Source organism: Pinus tabuliformis, chromosome 4_2 (genome assembly GCF_031772625.1).
Source record: "Pinus tabuliformis cultivar Carrire ecotype Pingquan chromosome 4_2, CPIR1, whole genome shotgun sequence".
Taxonomy (NCBI): Eukaryota; Viridiplantae; Streptophyta; class Pinopsida; order Pinales; family Pinaceae; genus Pinus; species Pinus tabuliformis.
Window position 1 is genome coordinate 689,390,516 of NC_142304.1, and position 11,375 is coordinate 689,401,890.

Genomic DNA, 11,375 nt, shown 5'->3' on the forward strand with positions numbered 1-11,375 from the left:
AGGTTGCATGGAGGGATAGTCAATTTACAAAGGGCTTGGGTTAGAACAAAGGTGTAGATAGGTGTTTAGGGTTTTTTAGAAACAAAACCCACGAATTGATTATCAAAAATTGAGGCAACAAAATAACCATTTGAAACAATATAGGGAGGAGGAGAGGTGGTGCCTAGAACAAGGGCCTCTGGAGGAACTACCACCTCTCCATCTACAGCCATGGCATCTAGCATTGGTGCAACGGCCATCGAGACCAGATCATCCATGTGCCTCAAGGGGATAGATGCAGTACCTCTTGAAGAAGGAGGACCATTTGGAAGACCAACATCCTCCCAAAACAGATTGTCCCCATCCTTAGAAATTGATTGAACCATAGGACAATTTTTAACCAGATGGTCATACTTATGGCAGCAATGATAATGGAAAGGGACCCCTTTATAGTCCAATTCCTGAATGTTTGATTCCCCTTCCCCCAATTCCATTTCCGCTGGAAGACCTTTCTTGAGATTCACCAACAAAAAGATGTAAACGGTTGACAAAATAATTGAGGTAAGATACGAGTCATCATGCATTAAATACGTTCCCAAGCCATTGCCCAGATCTTGGAAAACCTCATCCACCAAATAATATAGTGGAAATCCAAGAAGTATGACCCAAATAGGCATGATATCAGATTGTTTAGACCTTGCATTAAAGATGGGAGTCCAGAAACGAAAAATAATTAGAGAGGAGTCAATATGCCAGAAATGACCTACCACAGAATTTGTATCTTCTTAATGGAAAAACTTCAGATGAATCTAACCCTTATGAAGAATTTACACTTCAAGAGGAACATGTACAAATGGACCAACACCTTGAGAGATCCACAAGCTGAGGTATTGAATTGAAAAATGACGACCTTGCACCCGACAAACCAACAATAATGAAGCCAAAACCCCATCTTGATCCATTCTAACGTCTTCACCCAAAACAAGAGTCGCACGACTGTGGTTCTTCTGGCGAAGGCACTTGAGCTTCTTTAATCTAGGCTTCACAAAATTTGAGGTTTTGCTAGGGCAAAAAACAAAATAGGTTTTCATGGGATAATCGTATAAGTTATACAGATGGAATAGAGAAATTGTGGGGTTGGGGAGGTGCAAAGTGAGGGTGACTAGGAGCAAAGGAAAGAGGGTTTGAAAATGACTACAGTCCAGCATTTGAATATTGGCCCTGCTCAAAACAACCAGGCTTTTACCTCTGTTGAAGCCCCTAACAAAATCACCACCGCTTGAGACCCCAAAAGCATCGCCGACAAACTCTTAGCGACCATCGAGAATGTCAGCGATGGAAATAAGATGGGAAGGACTTGGACTCCAAAAGGCCTAATAGACCCCAAACTCCAACCCTGAGGAGCGTGGCATGCGTCGAAACCTCGACCAAGAACCGACACAAGTGAAGGCATAGGGGGAGCATTGGTGTTTGGAGGGGGCTCACGAGCCATATCGAAGGCCAGAAGGATAAGAGAGCGATAGTAGGACGAGAACAATGGGGACCTAGGGAACCAAGAAGAATGAGCCAATTGTCCAAATGGATAAGTGAAGATTCAGGCTCATAACCTATGAGGTCCTCCTCATCCATAAAAAATAGAGGATAACATGAATTTACCAAAGTTAACCACCTAATCCTGTAAAACCGTAAGAAGAAACATGCCAAAATTTACCGGATTATTTAATAACCCCATGCACGGTGTGAGAACAGCCCATGAATATAAGCACATGATGAATAAGGGAAAGCGTTGGATGATCGAAACAATGGTTAAATGTTAACCCCGAGAGAAGGAAAAAACCAAACAATAAGAAACCCTAAGTATTGCCATCGCCCTCGAACTCCCGGCTTCTGCCACAAAAATCAACTTATGTCTAATTACTTTTACTTGCCTTTTTACCATTTATATGAGTAGAATTATTCAATAATTTTTTAAGTTAAAATTTCACAATATAATTTTAGATAATATTTTGATTTTTTAATTATATAAATAAATTCAATAAATTATATATCTTTAAAATCAAGTTATATAATTTAAATTTAATTAAAAAAATAATTGTATTTAAAAATATATATATAATTAATCATATATTATAAAATAAAATAAACATTTGATAGTTAAACTTGACTTTGATAATTCTAGGACCTAACATATTCAACACTCTATGAGCACTCCACACCTACATTCACAAATTACACATACAAGTGGAAAAACTCAAAACAGAGCGAGCACCCCACTCCTTTACACCCATGTTCCAACGTTCTCTTTTTAAACAACCACACCCTATGCTCTTCTTGAATAACATGATGTGCTTGCCGCTCACAGACACGTCATCTATGTGGGAGAATATTTTTCTTGTTAACTGAAGTTATCCACTTCAGCTAGCTATTAAATTGAGTTCAGAGTGAGTAATTATATTTATTTTGCAACAGCTCAGTTAGCTATTAGATTGAGTTATTTTCTGAGGTTAAATTTGTTGGATTGAAATATTTTTAGAATTTTTTTTTTTTTATTGTATATGTAAGTTAAGATTAGCATTTATTTATTTATTTTTGTTGTTTTGAGTATTTATAATCTTGTTTTGAGTCTTTATAATCTTAAAACCTTAAACTATTGAATCAAGCAATTCATTAATAAAGGGACTTTCTGCAAATTTAAAACAAATTTAAGCAAATTTATTTTTTAAATTAAATAAATTTAATTTAAATTAAAATCTATTGATTACAATAAAATTAATTTTTATTATTTTAAATATAATATTATAAAGTAATATTAAAATTAAATTATAATTAATATTCAAAAATATTTCGCCATAAAAAAATAATATTTTATTAATAATTTGTAAAACGTATATAATTTTCTTTACCTTCTATAATTTTATATTTTACTAATAATTTTTAAAATGTATATAATTTTTTTTTAACTTATATAACTTTTTTAAGTTGTGGATTTTTTTACTCAGTAATAAATGTTCATAATGCATTTATATAAATGTGAATTTTTTTTACTTTATGGTAGATACTCATAATACTTTTGTGGTGGATACTCATAATACTCTTATGCTAGATGTTTAGAGCTTCACATCTTCCTCTGCTGTGGATGCTCATAATAATTTGTATAGTGGTTTATACACAACTATGGTATTATACACACGCTTTGCAATGGACTCAATTATATCATACAAAGCTCTGCAATGGATACACAAGCTTTGTGGTGGAGTTATCATATGAACTCTATGGTGGATTGAATTATATCACACAACCTTTGTGCTCATCTTTCCTCTTTGTTACTAGTATATTATTTATTGTTCAATAATTGAAATGTGGATTGAACGATCAATCACTAAATGATACTTTTAAACTCTATCACTATTGTTTCGGGTATATCTTTACGTTCTCAACATTCCATCACTCATTACCTAGGTGCATATATTTCTTTATCTATTTTCTTCCTTATTTATTTTTTTTTTATTTTTTTTTTAATTTTCACGTATGTCAAAATCCCAACTTAGTAAGGAGAGGTTAAGAAAAGTCATTCTAGAAAGTCTTTATGATCATTTTGATTTAATAAAAAAGAAAAGAAAAGAAAGAAAACAATAAAATATTACGGTTTGAGACTAAGCTCAAATAATAAAATACACGATACAAGAAATGGAAAGCAAAAGCAATCAATGGTTGAAGAAAATTGTATCTTGAGGGACAAGAATAAAGAGTTAAAAGAAAAACTAAATAACAATCTAGCCTAAGAAATACAAGTAATATATTAGATATCAAACAAATTAAAGAGAAAATGAACAAGCTAATTGAGTTGGATAATTTTCATTATAAAAGAGAAAAAAGATGAGGACATGTTAAAAATAGTAAAAGAACTAAAAAATAAGTCACAAATTGAAACAACTTATCTCATAGAAGATAAATTATTCCATGTTAGGGTAAGATGTAGTGACCATAAATTTGGCATACTCAGTGAATATCCATGCCTCAAAGGGACGATAATCTTTATAAATGATAGGGTAAGATGTAGTGACCATAAATTTGGCATACTCAGTAAATATCCATGCCTCAAAGGGACGAGAATCTTTATAAATGAGGACATTGTCCCCTCAGACCAAGCTAAATTAAGGAAGGAGGTTCAAGAGGTGGAAATCATTAGAAATAGAAAAGCTATTATTAAGAAGAAAGGCCCAAAGAATCCACAATCCAAGGATGAGAGTTTTCCCTATGTAGACACCTAGTTAGCTGGATATAGTACTTAGTCATTTGGGTTATGTATTGAATCCATTAATTAGATCATGAGCTACATTCAAACTACCTCTTTCATTGTGCTTATAAATGGTGCACCCTCTCCTTTCTTCCATTCTCAAAGGGGTCTTAGGAAGGGTTGTCCTTTATCACCTCTTCTTTTTATTCTCATTGCAAAGGGTCTCAGTCATCTCTTGGGCAAGGAAAAATCTTTAGGTCCATTTCATGGATGTTTGGTTTCTCGTTCTCTCATCATCTCACATCTTCTTTTTATGGATGACATCCTTATTTTATGCAATGGGGATCTAGGTAAGGTGGGGGTCCTAAAAGATATCCTAAACCTTTTTGGGAAAGTGTCACGAATGCGTATCAACTATAAAAAAATCTTCTCTTATCGTAGAAAATTTGGATGTTATCTCTATTCAATCTATCATTGAAATCTTCCCTATGGAATGCTTATAGTTAGATGGGTGTTTTAAATACCTGGGTTTTATGCTTAAACCAAATTCATATATAAGGGAAGACTGGATTTGGTTACTATCGAAGGTGGAGAAACATATTAATTCATGGAGTCATCGTTGGATATCTCAGGTAGGTCATCTTGTTCTTATAAAATATGTCCTGGAGGCAATCCCAGTTTATTGGGAATTGCTACCTTCGATCCTAAAAGGGGTTCTGGAATGAGTTAGGAGGATATGTTTTAAGTTTTTATGGTTTGGCTCCAGTGGGGATTCCACTCTTCCATGGGTGGGCTAGGAGAAAACGTCTAAGTCAAAATGTCTAGGAGGTTGGGGACTAAATAATATTTTTTTTTTCTCTCATGCCCTTGCAACCAAGGGGGGTTGATGTCTTCTTTCAACATAAATTGTGTGGACCAAGGTGGTTATTACCAAGTATATTTCTCCCCTCTCTGTGGACAATTGGATCAGATTGGTGGATAAGCCTCATCAAAACATATCCACTACTCGGAGGGCTATTCTGAACACGTTCAAAACTATTTGAAGTGGTCTGGTGTGGCGATTGGGATCAGGTTCTTGCATTTGATTGTGGATCGATCCATGGTCGGGGAGTCAACAAACTCATCTTCTTCCTGTTGAATTATATCATACAAAGCTCGATAGTGGATACATGAGCTTTGTGGTGGAGTTATCATATGAACTCTATGGTGGATTGAATTATATCACACAACCTTTGTGCTCGTCATTCCTCTTTGTCACTAGTATCTTATCTATTGTTCAATAATTGAAATGTTGATTGAATGATCAATCTTTGCAGTCTCACTCTATCACAATATTGAACCCTATCACTGATGTCTCAAGTATGTCTCTACATTCTCAACAGTCCACCACTCATAACCTAGGTGCATATATTCCTTTATCTTTTTTTAAATTATCAGTACTTCACCATGTATGTCAAAACCACATCCTAGCAAGGAGAGTTTGAGCAAAGTCACCCTAGAAAGTCCTTATGATCATTTTGATTTAGTAAAAAAAAAAAAGATAAGAAAGAAAAAAATAAAATATTAGGGTTTGAGATTGAGCTTAAATAATGAAAGATAGGATACAAGAAATGGAAAAGAAAAAGCAAGCAATGGTTGAAGAAAATTGTATCTTGAGAGACAAGATTAAAGAGTTAAAATAAAAACTAAATAAAAATCTAGCCCAAGCAATACAAATAATATATTAGATATCAAACAAATTAAAGAGGAAATGAACAAGATAATTGAGTTGGATAATTTTCATTATAAAAGAGAAAAAAACATGAGGACATGTTAAGAATAGTAAAAGAAGAACTAAAAAATAAGTCACAACTTGAAACAACTTATATCTTCGGCAAAGCTTAATGCCGTTGCTGATGTCGCCATGGGGCGATAGGTTACTATTGAACGGGCACTTAGAGCTATAGAGCCCTTGACTTGTGGTGATCCATGATCTGGCTCTCCTTCAACTGCAGGGGATTAGCCAACCCCAAAAAGCGTGTGGCTCTGAAAAGACTTCTTCTTGTTTCTAGATGTGATATCATTTTCCTCCAAGAAACTCTATGCACGGCTGAGGCAGCGGTGCGTTGTATGCAATCCCTGTTCCCTGGATGGACTCTGCATGGACTGGATGCGTGTGGGCGATCTGGTGGGCTACTCATTGGTATCAACCCACGGAATTGTAGGCCCCTCTCGGCCTGGGGGGGCAGAGGCTTTCTTGGTATGGATATTATCCTAGGTGATCTGGGTATACCGATCAGAATTATCAATATTTATGGGCCAAACCAGAATCGTCTCCCCTTCTGGCAAGATTTTCTCAATGGGGGCCATATTACTCAGAATACTGTAATGGGGGGGGATTTCAATTTCTCATTAGGAGCTGGAGAGTCCTGGGGTTATAACGCCCAATGTGACCCCATTGCGGAACAAATGCAAATGCTCCTAGACTCAAACCATATTGTGGACATCCCCATGAACAAGAAGCTACCTACCTGGCACAATCAGCGCACTGGTGAGGCTGCTCTGGGGCGGCGTCTGGACAGGTTTATGATGCATCAGGAACTCATTCAGATATGCCCCCTTTACAGACAATGGGTGGGCTCAGGGGGGCTATCTGACCACCATCCGATTCTTCTACAGATCAGTCAGCATAACTCGAAGCCGCGGTCCCCCTTTAAATTTTTTGCCGGGTATCTCAAAGAACCGGATTATATCAAGATGGTCTCGGACTTCTGGACAGCTCAGCCCCCTCTGCGGGAACAGAGAAAAGCGTCTGATTTTTGTGAGAGACTCAGAAATCTCAAAGGCTTAACCGAGCACTGGGCGAAATCAAAGAGGCACAGAGATGAGCAGACACTGCAAGATACTGAAGCACAGATAGCCTTATTGACTGATGAGAAGGGGACGGGTTATCTCTCGGAAGCCTCCAAAACTTCTCTAAAACAACTGCTTGAGCAAAAAGCAAAAATCCTACAAGAAAAGGAGGAGCAGTGGAGACTTAAAAGCAGAGCCATTTGGCTCAAAGAAGGGGACTGTAATACTAAATTCTTTCATAACATGGCTAATGGCAGAAAGGCTTCAAATACCATATGGAGGCTTCCAAAGGAATCAGGCGGTTGGGCTACCACACACCAGCAACTGGCAGGCTTAGGGGTTTCACATTTCAAGAGGCTCTTCATGGCTCCGAATGATATTAACCTTCCAGATATCATTAAAGTTGCAGAAAAGTTCCCTCGGTTCGTTGGACAGGATGATATTGAAGACCTTACCAATCCTGTCTCTGCACAGGAACTTGAAAGTACACTTAAATGGTTCAAGAGAGACAAGAGCCCGGGACCGGATGGCTGGCCTGTCGAATTCTACCTGGCCTTCTATGAACTTCTGGGAGAGGATCTTTTAGCAGTTGTTGAGGAAAGCCGGATCTCAGGGCACATACACCCTCCTATGAACCAGACCTTCATTGCCTTGATTCCCAAATCCGATGACCCCACATCCTTCAATGATTTTTGACCTATATCCCTCTGTAACTGCCTCTACAAAATCATTGCCAAAATCATTGCAAATCACATTAAGCCGATTCTCTCCTCCCATATATCTGCAGAACAATTTGCATTTCTTCAAAATCGCCATATTCAAGAAGCTATTGGTACTGCCCAGGAAACATTACATTCCATTAAGTTGAAGAACTTAAAAGGTGTTTCCTTAAAAATTGACCTCTCAAAGGCATTTGATAAGGTCAACTGGCTATATCTGAAAATGGTTCTTACCCATCTGGGCTTTCCTCATATGTTTATTAATTGGATCATGGGATGTGTATCCACTGTCTCGTTTTCCATTCTCATTAATGGAGCAGCCTCTGATCGCTTCTACATCAACAGAGGTATCCGGCAAGGATGCCCACTATCCCCACTACTCTTTCTTATAGTTATGGAGGGCCTGAGTAGGCTTATTGCGAATGCAAAACGGAATGGGGAGCTGTGCAGCCTCAAGATTACTAATCAATTCTCCATAACACACTTATTATTCGTTGATGACATTCTTATCTTCCTCAATGGCAGCATCAGAGATAGCACTGCTCTATATCACATTCTCCTTCTCTTCTGTAAAGCTACGGGCATGGAGATTAACAGGGACAAGTCCACCAGATCATTGACGAGATGTACACATCAGGAAACTCAATTGGCTGAACAATTCTTCCCATATCTGGAAAATAACCTACTGGAAGGTATTAAATATCTTGGTTTCAGATTAAGGCCGGATGGATATAAAACTGAACACTGGGCATGGCTGGTCAACAAAATTGAAAAAAGGATTACATGCTGGCACCACCGTTTTCTGTCAAAAGCAGGCAGATTACAGTTGATCAAATCAGTACTGGAGGCCACACCTGTTTATTGGATGTCCCTCACATGGATTCCAAAGGGTATCTTACAAAAAATACAACGACTCTGCTACAGATTCCTGTGGAATGGAAATAAAAAGGGTAAGGTATTTGCTTGGACAAGATGGTCCCTCATATCCATGCCTAAGAAATGGGGTGGATGGGGACTTAAATCCCTCTCTGAATTTGCTCAAGCCTTAACAGCAAAACAAGGCTGGTCTCTCCTAAAGATGGATAGTTTATGGGCTGAAGTTATACATTATAAATACATCTGGCCATCCAACATCATTGATTGGCTCCGCAGACCTTCATGGAACCATCAGAGTGTTTCTGCTATATGGAGGGCTACCCTAAAAGCACTGCCTCTCATCAAGGATAATCTATTATGGAAAATAGGTAATGGTACACAAGTTCGTATTGGGCTTGACCCTTGGCCTGGGTCTGGAAACGCTCATCTCTTGCCGGACGACCTTATCTGTCACCTCAACAATAGGGGCATCAAACATCTGGCACAGGTTGGTGATCCACACAAATCCACCATTTTCACTCAGGCATGGGTTACGGATCAACAGTGGCACCTGACTGACGAATGGACTGATATTTGGCAAAGATACATACAGGCACTCACGGAATCTCATATTAAGCTACATGAGCTGGATGACGAACTTATATGGGCACCGGCCAAATCTGGTTCTTATGCACCTAAGTTGGGCTACATAAAGCTCATTGAAGACAGAGAGCCTGAAACTTTCATAAACTGGTGGTCGGATATCTGGCAGCTACAAGCTCAGCCTAGGACCAGACTCTTAATGTGGAATATTTTGGCAAATAAAATACCTACTGGGGACAACCTTAAAAAAAGAGCTTTTGCTGGTCCGAACTGGTGTGTTCTTTGCAGAAAGGCGGAGGAATCTACAACTCATCTCTTTCTCACTTGCGAGACCACTATTGCGATCTGGCAGCAGGTCACTCAGACCCTCAATATCCCCACTGTCTGGCATGCTAATGATATACAAGCTGCCTGGACGCATTGGTGGACTGCCGTGTCCTCGGAAAAGGCTAGAAATATACCTTTAGTTGTGTCCTGGTATATTTGGATCAACCGCAACAATATCATCTTCGAGCAGGAAAGAGTCAACTGGCAGCTCCTTCCGCCTTCCATCTGCGCAGCCTACTCAGAAATCCCTTTTGTTTCAAAACCAAAACCACCTAGACATATCATGCCCGAAATCATCAACAGGGACATGCCTTGGGCCTACTTTGATGGGGCCGCATCGGATCTTGGTTGTGGAGGGGGTATACTTTTTCATGTCACTGATACACATTATTTCCACCTGAGACTGGGACTCGGGCGGGGTACCAATAATCATGCTGAGCTTATTACACTGAGACATCTTCTATTTTTTGCACTATCCAAAAATTATCGACAAATACAAATATTTGGGGACTCAAAGATAGTGATTGACTGGGCAAATAATAAATCCGTCTGTCATACTTATTCTTTGAAACATATCTTGGAAGAAATTGTTTTTTTCAAAACACATTTTGACCGGATCACTGTTTCTCATATCTACAGGGAAAGAAATACAACTGCTGACCGGCTCTCGAAAGAAGCAGCGGATCGGCCTTTAGGTGATTGGATGATCGAAGAATACAGTCCAGTTGGGATGCACAGGTTTTATCATCGTCCATACATTGATGGTCTCCAACAAGGGGGCAGCCTCCCCATCTGAAGATTTTTGATATACAGAAATTTTTTGTACATAATCGGCATTGCCAGACCGTTACTATTATTTTTGTTTTAGTACATGACCGGAGATTACACCTCACTCTTTACATCTTTACTGAACTCTAAGTTTTTTATCTGTTTATACTGTATGGATACAGCCCCATCGTATCCAAAGAGACACCTACTGGTTAGATTTTTTGTAACATCTCAGAACTGTGGTCAATGCCACACTTACGCATATGCCTTGGCATCAACAACATGTAATCTCTATTATTTACTCCTTAATAGAAATTACGAACTCTATTTTCCCCGGAAAAAACTTATCTCATAGAAGATAAATTGTTCCATGTTAGGGTAAGATGAAGTGACCATAAATTTGGCATACTTAGTAAATATCCAAGCCTAAAAGGGATGAGAATATTTATAAATGGGGACTTTTTCCCCTCAGACCAAGCTAAATTAAGGAAGGAGGTTCAAGAGGTGGCAACCCTTAGAAATAGAAAATTTATTATTAATAAGAGAGATCAAAAGGAGAGTAATAAATAGGAATTTGGAACACTCAAATCATCTTTTGGAACTATCATTTCTTTCCATGGCATAAAGGTCCTATTTTAAGTTCGATCCAAAGTGAAATTGATATTATTTTTTTAGTTGAAACTTGAGAGGATTATGAGCCTAAGGTCCCTCACATAGTTGAATTCATTTTGTGGTAAACTTGGAACAAGAGATCTTCTCGCAAATGAATTGGAGGAATAGATTGTTAGAGAAAAAAGAGTGTCTTTCCTCATGATTAGCTTCATAATATGTAAAGAAAAATGATGATCGAGTAGGATGGTTTCATATGTAAGGAAAATTTATGATATGTAAGATGGTTTCAACCTTGTCTCTTAGAAGACGATCTTGGTCCATACAAGGGCCTAGAGTAAGAATGGAGGATCTATACTCAAACCCCTTCCCATAATAAAGTTACTTTGAATGAGGAGGAATATTAGTTGTGTTGGTCATGCAATAAGTCTATAGGTATTCTAATT